Genomic DNA, 12021 nt, shown 5'->3' with positions numbered 1-12021 from the left:
TTTCAGAACCGTCCCAGTGACCGCGGCCAACCGTGCTCACGTTTTTTGGCCCCCTTCGCCCTCGGCCAGTCACTTTCCTGCCCACTCTTTCCCTTTCTGAAAACCTAAAATAAGTGAAAAGGGTTGAGGAATTGAGAGGAATAGAGGATTTTCAAAAACGAATCTTTGCTCACAGAAACACGCACTCGCACTTTTTAGAAAGTAGTATTTCAGCACAAGGAGGGCATTTGGAAACTTTCTCCTAAGAGGAGTCGGGCACATTGCTATTCTTGTGTGTCGGTCTGCTGGCCTCCCCACCCGCGGCGGACAATGCCCGCATTGAGGCTCGGTGGCCTGCAGGCAGCGGGAGGCTGGGGACTGCGCAGCCTTCCTCCAAGGGGCCCGCAGCTGCGGGAGCGTCAGGGTGGGAGCAGGGGCGGGGAGGCCGGTCGCCGGAAGGACAGCCGTTAGAAGCACCATTTTGCCTCAGGCCTTACACTGACTGAGTCTGGCATTGAGGAGCTAGATACAGGATTGCATGAGACGTGTGCGTGCGTGTGAATCACCCTAAACGGTGGCGAGTTTTGCACTTTGTTTCATTTTAATTGCTCCCCTCCCCGCGCGCGCGCGCGCGATTTTATTTAAACACAGAATGTTGCACTCCAGGGGGTCCAGCCCTCCCCCCCCCCCCAGTTTTCACTCTTGGACATCTTGTCTTTTGTTAATATCTCAATCTTGGGCTCTGATGCTAAGCAGGCCTCCGCCTTGGTGCCAATTTTGTCTCATCCGAGCCCTGGCACACCGCAATCTCGCGCTGGGAGTACGGCTCCGCAGAAAAAGGCCCCAGGCCAGGGACTCGGGGACATTCCTTTCTAGTTCGATTGTTTCTCCCCCAGAGCACACCAGCACCCACGGCCTTTGCAGAGGAACCACGAGGTCAGCAGACGCCCTCGGAAGGGCGCCACAGTGGCTGATGCTGGCGTCTTAGGGCTTAAAACGTGCACCCTGCCGGGTGTCGGAACCACGTGCTGCGCCTTCGAAAGGTGGCGGCGGCCCCGATGCAGTACCAGGCGGCCTGAGATGGCGCAGGCAGCGCCGCAGCCACCGGTGGCGGCAGGGGCGGGCGCTGCGTGGCAGGGCTGGCCGCGGCGCTGAGTGGAGAGAATTATCTGGAGCGTGTTTGATCTGGGGCTGCGTAGTCAGCTTCTGCTTTATTTGTTTGTTTGTAATCTCATATTTAGCAAGCCAGGACGGTGGCAGCGAGGGAGAAAGGAAGGAATGGAGGAGGGGGCTTCGCGCTAACCACACCCCTTCCTAATGAGTTAATTTCCATATTTGCGTCTCCCGCTTCTAGCGCCCTCTCTTTCCGGACGCCTCCGTACAGTTGCTTCTTGCGCAGCTCAGACACTCTCCACTTAGGAATGAAACAAAAAAAGCCCCGAGTAAGAGCAGAAAATTGGTCTATTGATAACATTCGCTCCGAGTGTTGATCTTGGCAACGCGGGCAGCCGGTTAGTCCCCACCCCACCCCCAAATGGGTCACACACCGATTGCAGACGGTTTGCGGACTTGCTAGCTGACTGCAGACAGACGCTGACGTCCCTCCCGCTTCCAACTGTCCGACCCTCGCATCGCCTTCTTTTCTCACAACTTTGCATTTTTTGCCCCTCAGAGTGAAGGCAATGGGAACCTAGCCAACCCAGAAAAGGAGTGGGAGGGAGGAGATAATCTCAAACAAATGAATCAAAAGTGAAAGTTTCAAACTAGATACCGACCCTAGGGGGGGAGAAAGATGTAGGTTTGTACTAGAAAAAGTGCTGACCGAGGGTGGAGACTGACCCTGAGGTTAAGGTGGGCACCTGTGGGAACGGAGGAAAGAATTGAGCTTGCTATCCACACTCAGGGGCGACAAAAAGTTGTGGCAAAGACTGTGAAGGAGTTTTGGAGACGCGAGAACTCAAGGCCACGTATCAGGGCTTCTAACTGGGTTGTCTACATCTGGGTGGAGGTTCTGTTCAGGAAAATCGATTTGAGAAACAGACCTTTGCAATTGCTCGCCGCCCCTGTCCCTCCCCACCTTGATGGCTTCACTCCGCTCTGTCTGGAGCGTCCAAATAGCTCTCTGGTCAAAGCGAACTGTCCCAAGAAACTCTTGTTTCCAAACTGGGGAGAAACTTAGGCAGGGAGCTTTAATCAAGATTTGTAGCTCTGCGAGGGGCTACGACAGCAAACACCCCGCAGGTGTACGCCGTAACTCCACCATCCGGACTCCAACGTAGATTACTCTGGCCGCGTTTGATCGGCTCTTTGAAAGCCTTTAACAATTGCCTGTGACGAACGGCCCCCGCTCAGTATTTTTCTGAATAATGCCTTGAGCATAAGTCCTCGAGGTCTTTAAAGAGCTTCAGTTTGGGGGTATTTTTAAGGGAGGGGGGGCTGTTTTCGGTTTTGCTTTGAAGGAGAAAAAGGGAAACGTTCGATTTTAGTTTATACCTCGTCATCACTCAGGCCAGTCAATGCTTGATCCCGGTCACCTTGGCTTGCTGTCTTCCGGAAGCTGTGTAGGGCGCGTTCAGTGTGTCAAGAACGTTGCTCTTCTTTTTAGTAACGCATTGCGTGTATATGTATACACACACGCTGCATTAATAAAAACGACGACGACACGGTCCCTAATTTCTGTCTTGTTAGTTACAACTGCACTTACTGTTCACAAAGGTCTGTGGAGATAGTTAGAATAAACACATTATTAGTAGTACTTTCTAATACTGTCCTAGTATGCTCTTTGTTCTTTCTAAACCATATCTACTCAGTAAGAGTTTGGCTTGAACGTCAAAGTTTTCCAAAGTAAAACTCAGGTTTGCCACCGCCCGCCCCCCAACACCTCGGCACCAAACCCCAACACCAAAATGAAAAAAAGAAAAAAAGAAAAAGAAAAGAAAAGAAAAGGAGTTGCTTCTGAACTTGTCTTGTTTGCATACAGTGTTTACACAAGGGGAGGGAAGTGAACTTTTGTCTGAAACATACACTAAGCAGAACTTTGATTTCATAAAGTGTCAACACTGCAGGCTTATCATCCTGGGGTGGGGGGCACACATTTGAATTAAAGGCCCACTGCTGCCCCTTCAGAGTAGGAAGGCTTACCCATGAATGACTTTTGAATTTGCCTGTCAGGAAAAGTTTTCTCTGCCCTAAGTCACAACGGGAGATCGGGGAGGCCACTGTTTATTATCCAGTTCTGGACAGGAGCAGACCCCAGTACCAAGGGGCTCATAGCTCTGGCCAGCAGAGGGGGGGCTCTTCACAGCAGCCCCCTTTGTTCTCTGGAGCTCTCCCCTGATTTCAAGCTTCGCTCTCACATCCCAAGTTTGTGTGTTAATGACGCTATTACCATCTGGCTTGCCCTACTTTCCAAAAGATATAAATCTCCCAGCTTGACTGCCCACATTATCACTTAAGTGCCACCATAGCCAGAAGGAAAAGATGCTTTCAAGGCTCAGATTCTTGCGCTCTGACTGCCCTGCCAGCACTCTTCCGCCATATTTATAGACTGCACATTGAGGACAAGAGTGCGCCTCAGAACTCGCGCATCCCGGACCTGTCCCTCCAAGTCAAAAAAGACACGTTACCTGGAGGTGGAGAGACTCCAAACGATTTTCCCCTACAAACATTTTCATTTTAGCCGATGCAACCCAAGTACATGCACCAATCTCCTTTTCCGTGTTTGCATACTTAGCCCCCTCCTCTGAGGCTAGTAAAAGTGTCAGCCCCACTCCCAGACGTTCACAGCAATGTGCCCCTCTGCGGCCTTCCTTTTTAACAGGAGAATAGATTGTCTCTCTGTGGGGATGGGGGTGGGAGTGAAATGAGGTAAAAAGAGCTCTGTGGAGCAACTTTGGGGAGCTGGACAGCCCTCCCAAGCTCCCACTTTTAATGGCGCCTGTATGGGTGTGTGCAATTCGTGAGATTTACACACTCCTCTGTCTTTCGATTCTTTTCTGGGGCACAGTCATTGGTGGGTTTGGGGTGTTTTTTTGTTTTTTGTTTTTTGTTGTTGTTGTTGTTTTTAGCACAAAAGCTGAGAACTTATAACAATGGTCCCACAAAGCCTGCATTTATAGGCCTGGTCCCTATGAATGGAAGGGAGCCTACTCTGCCTCTAAGCCTGTGGGCTGAGGGTTCAGACCCCCTGAGTGGTTTGAACAGTTCATCCCCCCACTTTACAGATTTCTGGACTGTGTTTGCTTATGGACAGTCATAGCTGAGTGCTTCTGTTTCTGCATCCTCCTTCTTCCCAGAGGCAGCTCACATCAGCCAACCCTACAGGTTGGAAGAATTAGAAGAGTGAACTTCCCAGCTTCCTAGGGGAAGCTCTTAAAATCAGAAAGAAAAAAAAAATCTTAAAATCCAGTGCACTGGAGAGTGAGAGCGCACACACATGCACACACAGATGAACCTTAGTTTTCATCAGAGAAAGTGTCTTTAGGGAAAATATTTATATATTATGTGCTTTGTTTGAACTGAGCACAGATTGCCCAAAACAGTGACTAATTTATAGCACACTGGTAAAGGTGTTTGCATGCAAGAAAGAGTCTATTCCCTTCTCAGTTCATTTTCTTGCCTTTTTCTTCCAAACTCAAAAAAAAAAAATCTTGTTTAGAAATTTGTATCCCCCTTTTCCTTCTGAGAACATTATCGAGTTGATATGAACAAATTGCAGAGGATATACCATTTAAGTAAGATGCACTTTTAATCACTGGTCATTAAAATGGTTATGTTAAATATACTCAATTACATGCATGACTTAACTCCAACAGTACTTTCTATTCTCCCAGCTGCTCACGTATTCCTAAACGGTAGTCTGCGGTGGAAACTTGATTATGCTGAATCCATACATTTCCATGGATTTCATCAGCCTAATTAATGCCTCAGTGTGGTCCTGGGGTCTGAATGAACCTTTTACCGTCATTTGAGGTTGAAGGCAGTGTTGGAATGTAGAAGTGGTTTTTTTTTTTCTTTCTTTCTTTCTTTCTTTCTTTCTTTCTTTCTTTCTTTCTTTCTTTCTTTCTTTCTTGGTTACTCACTGGTACTTTGGGATTCCACTAAGCAAGGCAGGTAGCAGTCATTAAAGAGAAAAGACTATTACACAGCAAGAAAACCCATTCAAATGCCCGGAAAAAAGAGGCTGGTTTTTTTTATTTGAATATTCTTTTTTTTTTTTTTTTTTTGATTTCATAGACAATCTCCAAATATTTAGTAAGGCAGAAATTACCGCCATGCTATTGTATCTCAAAACTGCCTTGAAAAGGAAAAGTTGGAAACAGATTTACAACCGGTGGCCGAACTCATTTCTTCTGCTCATCAAAGCTGTCTCTGCTCCCTCCTTTCTTCCTGCTCCGTCACTTCTGGACCGCGTTCCCCTCTGCTGCAACTTTCATCTTTTCCGAGGAAGCACTCAGGGCGTGTATTCACAAGAAACTCAAATCACCCCCCAAGTGGGTGACTCCATTCTGTCTTTTCAGGTGTAAATTTACATTTGAATACATCTCAACCTCGCTGACCCCTGCTATCCCTGGCCCTGCCTCCACAGAGCGGCTGCCAATCTACAACCCCACAACTTGCAAGGGCAGGCAGAGGTCGAATCTCTCAAACCCCGCCCCTAACCCAGAGACCAACAAGTGCTCACACTTCCCAGAAGAGAAATCCTGCTCTGTCTGCTCTTAGTGAGCTGCCTAGAGGAGAATTCCTTTTAAGATGTATTTTCTTAGTGACCAAGAAGAGTAAGTGAGAGAGAGAGAGAGAGAGAGAGAGAGAGAGAGAGAGAGAGAGAGAGAGAGGGAGAGAGAGAGAGAGAGAGAAAAGAGGTGCATCCTGGACTCTTATGAACTGTAGTAATTCTAGCAAGTGAACATTGAAATCTTTCCCTTTTTGAATCCCCAAGGACAGAGTGCTCCAGGGGCAGAGTCTCTATACCATTAGTCTAGAACTTGGTATCTGCAGGGGACCGTCATACCTGGGTCCCCATCTGGTGGATGGAACCAGAGGATTTCAAATCTATAACCTTGGAACTTCATGTATATTTTGCTGATGTAATGATTTTTGTACTTTAAGTATGTTTTCAGGGCTGGAAATTAGCCTTTTGTGGTGCCTTGCTTGGATGAGGACAAGAATTATAGAAGAAACAATGTGCCAAAATTGGTGGCACAAGACTCTTGTCTGGTGTACACCGTGTGCTATTTAAACAGATCAGTGGAGACTCAGATATGTCTGTAAAATTAAGTCAAGAGAAAGCTTAGGGAACTGCCTCAGAAGGCATATATATGGGGGTGGCCAGACCCTTATGAGGACTTAGGACGTTCTGTGCATTCAGTGTATTGACTCACACCCCTGGTTTGGAATTTAGGAGGTGGGAGCTGGAGACAAGAGGCTCAGACATTGGAGATTTGAGGTCAGCCTTGGCTATATGGAGGAACACTCTATCAAATTTAGGGAAGCAGGGCTAGTTTTACAAGCCCCCCTCTTCCCACCCATTCAGATTGGGATGGGATTTAGTCATTTCCTACAATGGCAAGAAAAGCTAACTGATCAAGTGTCCAGTTACAGCTAAACATCAGAGTTAACCCAATTGCAGCTGGTATGATGTGCTCGGTCCTGACTTCCACTGGTGACACTTGTCTGAAATAGTGTCTTGGTACCTGTGTGGGCTTTGTCCCTTCTGTTCCCTTCTCACCCATGAACTGTGAGTGTAGATAAACTCTGCAGTGCCCACAGTCCTACAGTAAAGTGGCCAAGAGAGCGAATGAATTGAGGATCTCACTTGGTTGATAGAGTGCCTGTCTGACGCGCACAAAGCATTGGTTCGAATTAGAGCACAGCATAAACTGAGTGTAGTGGTGCACGTCTGTAATCCTAGCACTTGGGAGGCACAAGTTCAAAGCCGGCCTAGGCCTGGGTCCCTGTCTCAAAAGACTATTGGGAATGAGTCAGAGACCTTTTCCCATTTGTTTGTGTGTTTTTCGAGACAGGGTTCTCTGTGTAGCCCAGGCTGTTCTGAAACGTACTCTGTAGACCAGGCTGGCCTTAAACCCAGAGATCTCTAAGTTTGAACTCTGATCTCTCAGTGAGCTCTGGCCTGTGCCTCCCAAGTGCTTGGACTAAAGTTGTGTGCCACCACTGCCTGGCAAGTTGGAGACTTCTGAGAGCTTGTAAAATGAGGCTAGTTTGAAATACTGGCTTTTTACAGAAGCCCAAGTTCTGTTTCCTTCCAGAGCTAAGTGGGTACAACATACAAACCTTGACTCCAGCAAGCTGAGCAGATTACAGGTAGTATGCTTCATTCTTAGATCAAAGATCTTAATGATGGCAGAAGTAAGAAATACAAACTCCAACGGCCTTAGTTTAGAAATGACAAGTGTCACACATCCATGCTATATTGTGTCACTTCGATTGCTAATGTCTGGTTTCCCTTTGCTTTTTTTGGGCGGGGGCTGGGGGCAGTGGTTCAAGACAGGGTTTTTCTGTGTAGCTCTGGCTCTCCTGGAACTCACTCTATGGATCAAGCTAGCGTCGAACTCACAGAGCTGCACCTGCCTCTGCCTCCCAAGTGATGGGATTAAGGGCATGCGCCACCGCCACCACCAGCCTCCCTCTAGCTTTCTTAAGTATGTATTGTATGTATTTACTTACTTACATGGGTAGTTTGACACAGGCACTGAACAATTGTGCTGTTTGCTGTGCAGACTCTGTGACAGAGTCATCAGAGAATATCTTTACCTATAGTGTGCAACCGATTTGTAGTGTGCCATGGTCATATACCTTCTTAGCAAGGTTTGGGGATGAGTTAACATGTTTCCTGCATAATCAAAGTCTCCAAATGGACTCCAGGGTGGGTGCAGCCAGTAACAGGTTTTTAAATGAGCTCCCATGAAACAAGTCACTGAGGTGAGCGGAAAGCAGCGTGTCACAGATAAAATGGAACTAACAGGTGCAGTCACATGGGTTCCTCTTCTCTCCTATGAATGGTAGGCTAGCATGCTTGAAGACGACTGCAGCAAGGTTGAGCACGTCTTCCGGAATGGCGAGGTCGGGACAGAGGCAATTGGTAGCTGCTATGTTTACAGTTCAAAAATGTGCCCTTGTTTTCGGAGTTGCTGAGTTTAATACTGCCGTGGCCTGGCAGTGGCCGTGCAGACAGGCTTTGAAACTGTTCAGCACTTAGTTTCCGAATTCTACTTTTAAATCCAAATCTGAATTTTTCATTGGTGCAGGAAAGAAAAAAAAATACCTAATTTGAAATCCTGTTATAAATTCTATGAAAGCCAACTTAGAAGAGCTTAGAAATAGCTTTGAGTCCCACATCTCAATATGCTGTGCTGGCCCCTGTGGTTGTTTCTGAAAGAAGAAAGGGAACACCTGGTCTCTAACCAGGAGCAAAGCGGATTCCGGGATCTCAGTCTCCCAGTGGGGGCAGGCCTCCGCACTCACAGAGATCAGGAAATTTAAAGCCGTTTGGGTAGATCTGCTCTTGTCATCCAAACAGCACATTTTCCAACTCGGAAATGCCAGTTGGCGTTATTTCTGTGGCTAGGAGTTGTTTAGGATCCGTGACAGCTGAGGTTTTCCTATTGATTTTATGACAATGTAGTTCACAGCACCACAGAAGTGAGAAGAGTCCAGTTTAGCAAGGTGACTCTTAATTCGAGTGCTGTGCCGCAATCAAAGGGCCAAGATCGCAATGCAAGCCCGAGAAAATGCAAAGGGGAATTCAGTTCTGAATCTGAACTTTTATAGCCGCTAACTCAGCCCTCCGAGAAGGGATAGGACTGGCTGTTTAATTTGAATCCTATGATCAACAATTGGATGCATCAGCCTTGAGAGAAATAGTATCTTATATTCTAAGTGTGCATTAAGAGATAGAGAGATGGCTCATTAGTTAAGAACACTTGCTGTCCTTGCAGAGGACCTGAGTTCAGTTCCCAGTCCCCATGTCAGGCAGTTTACAGCTGTCAATAACTCTAGCTCTGGAGAATCTGATGCCCTCTGCCCTTAGTAGAACATCAGTATTCTTGTGTGTGTGTGTGTGTGTGTGTGTGTGTGTGTGTGTGTGTGTGTGTATACACACACAAAAGAAAATAAAAATAAAGCTGGGCGCCTTTAATCCTACCTAGCAGTTGGAATGCAGAGGCAAGTGGATCGCTTGATAAACAGCCTGATAAACAGAACAAGTTCCAGGACAGCCAGGGCTACACAGAGAAACCCTGTCTTGAAAATAAAATAAAGATAAATCCCTCTCTCTCTTTAAAAAAAAAAAAAAAAAACCCAAATGCACATGTAGGTCATTGTAGGTGTTTAATGTTACTTCTCCAGCAATCATGGGCCCTATGTGCTAGGTCCCCTGCATATATGTTATGGTTATGTAGCTGGGTGTTCTCGTGGGACTCCTAACAGTGGGAGTGGGGTGTCTCTGAGTCTTTTGTCTGCTTTTGGAAACCTTTTCCTCCTACTGGGCTGCCTCATCCAGCCTTGATATGAGATATGAGCCTAGTCTTACTGTAGCCTGTTATGCCATGTCTGGTTGATATTCCTGGGGGGCCTGACCTTTTCTGAAGGGAAATGGAGGGGGGAGTGGGTCTGGAGGAGAGGGGAGTGGGAGGAAAGGAGGGGGAGAAACTGCAATCAAGATGTAATATATGAGAGAATAATAAATTAACATAGATATATAAATAGGGGCTGGAGAGATGGCTCAGGGGTTAAGAGTACTGACTGTTCTTCCAGAGGTCCAGAGTTCAACTCCCAGCACCCACATGGTGGCTCACAACCATCTGGAATGGAATCTGATGCCCTCTTCTGGCCTGCAGGCGCTCATGCAAATAGAACACTCATATACATAAAATACATAAATAAATCAATCTAATAAGCAAATAAATAATAAAGTTACTTCTAGATTTATGATTATGAGCACAATGAGGGCAGCCGTTAGCAGTGTGGGATGGGTGGAGGAGGCCGTGACAGAGGGACCTTAAAAGATCTTCAGACTCCTATTTCGTTCTTAAATAACTTGATGTTCACACATTCTTCCAGTGTGTCCACAGGGGAATGTAGCACTTTCCTCTCGGGCATTGTCTTCTCTACGGGAAGACACAGGCAGCATACTGATGTCAGCTGAAGTCCAGTGAATCCCAAGGTCCCAGGATCTCAAACAAAAGAACCCGGGCCAAGAAAAACTGTAGGACACTGAAGACGTGGACGTGTGTGTTCAGAAAGCGTAAATGCAGGTGGAGGAGTGAGCGGCTCCACTGGGACTGTGTGGTGACAGGGACGAAGAGCCAGAGTCAGCCCTGGATGCAGGAAGAGAGCACCGGATGCTGAAAGGTACCCCACGGTCTGTGCAGACCAGAGCACAACTGGAAACCTGCAGTGTGCCCCACCCCTCATCCAGATCTGCCTCCATCTGTAGCTGAAAGCCATCCAGCTTGCTACAGCCACATCAGGGACAAGAAGGAAGGGACATTTCCATTCCTTCACTCCTGAGCCCTTGCCCTCTTCCTTCTCTGTGGTCAGCTCTGGACTCTTATTCTTATTTCCACTTGATTTTGAGACGGTCTCATGTAGCCTAGCTTGGCCTAGAACTCACTATGTAGCTGAGAATAACCTTGAGCTTCTAAACCTCCTAACCCCCCCCCCCCTGAATACTGGCATTACAGCCGTGTGCCACCATACCTGGTTTATGCAGTGAAGGATGGAACCCAGGGCCTTTACATGCTAGGCAAGCTTTCCACCAACTGAGCTGCGCCCCAGCCCCACAGAGAGCATAGTGGTGCACACCTGTAATCCCAGCACTAGGGTCGAGGAGGCAGGAGAATCAGAAACTGAACGTCTTTCTCACCCGCACAGTGAGTTCCAGACCAGCCTGGGATACATCAAACCCTATCAAAAGAAACGAGGAGGAAGGAGGAGGACAAGGAATAAGAAATAGACATCTTTCTCCTAACCCATTTCTCATCTCAGCCCCTGCCTTCCCCCCCCACCCCCCGGAAACTTTTCAGAATTAAATCATGATTATTGTCCTAAAAGTTGGACAAAAAAAAGTAATGACAAGTTAGAAGAGAAATTACCCCCCAAAAGTAATGACTAAGAGAAATTTGGGGCAGCTCTGTAGAGAGCGAGTGTTACATCTGAAAGCGGTCCCCGAGTGGCAGCCAGCGGCGTGGGCCACAGTCACATGTTTTCCTACAGGCTTCTTTTCACTCTGTTGTCAGGGTTCTTGGATCCTGGAGACAGACAGCAAAGCTGGAGTCACACAGGGTGGTGCTGAAGCAACACAGTGAAGTCATTTTGGGATGGGCAGTCATCCTGGGTCTCATGGCTCCTGGCTATTTGGACAGTCTCTCCTGTGCCTGGTAGGCGAGATAGATAACTAAGGCCACAGCCCTCCTGCTTGACACCTAATTACAAACCCAACCGAGAGGAGACCACCGGGCCACCTAAAGAAAACTTGTGGGTCAGTGTTTATTGGCTATAACAACTCAAGAGTGAAAATTAGCTGGAGAAATACCATCAGCACCAGGACCTTGCTGTGTTCCATACGGTATACTTCCTGAGAGTTTGGAAGCTTGTCAAGGCAGTTTTTTTGGAGTTTGTTGCTTTACATCTGGTTTCAGGAGGTCTCTCTTCTGCACAGGTTATTTTTGGGAAGAGTAACTTAAGGAGTTTTGCATTTGGTACCTGAAGGACTCCAGGGCTCCAAGATATCTGCTGATGTTGTAGGGTTCAGGGTCCCTGGCCTGTGATGACACTGAGCAGGCAGGGAGACGCCAGCTAGGTCTGAACAGGTTCCAGCCAGTGGGGCCTCAGGAGTTCAGACTTTGCACCTAGAAATGTATCTGTAGGTTTTACTGTGTGCTCCACACCACAGCACGCTGGTGGGTTGTCACCATCAGAGAGTGTCCGGCTCGGGCAGCTACTAAACAAAACATCTGTATCACTGCACAGATGTTTATGCACAAAACTGAAAAACGAGGGCTCAGCTCAGCTGCTAAAATGCTT

At 47.4% G+C, this 12021-nt stretch overlaps 1 long non-coding RNA gene across 3 annotated transcripts in view; it reads left to right on the top strand.

Moving 5' to 3' along the window:
- LOC107401777 (uncharacterized) overlaps positions 1-12021 on the top strand; it is a 646803-nt gene that overhangs the window by 612880 nt on the left and 21902 nt on the right. For 2 of the 3 annotated variants that reach the window (XR_013051989.1, XR_013051990.1), the window contains one exon: positions 10057-10347. This is a non-coding gene — a long non-coding RNA (uncharacterized LOC107401777). Of the gene's footprint in view, positions 1-10056; positions 10348-11234; positions 11376-12021 lie in introns of all 3 variants that reach the window. The other variant, XR_013051991.1, reaches the window with a different exon arrangement.

The sequence above is a fragment of the Peromyscus maniculatus genome, chromosome 6, assembly GCF_049852395.1.
Source record: "Peromyscus maniculatus bairdii isolate BWxNUB_F1_BW_parent chromosome 6, HU_Pman_BW_mat_3.1, whole genome shotgun sequence".
NCBI classification, from domain to species: domain Eukaryota; kingdom Metazoa; phylum Chordata; class Mammalia; order Rodentia; family Cricetidae; genus Peromyscus; species Peromyscus maniculatus.
The sequence above is the reverse complement of the archived record's forward strand: the minus strand, read 5'-3'. Positions and strand labels throughout refer to the sequence as shown.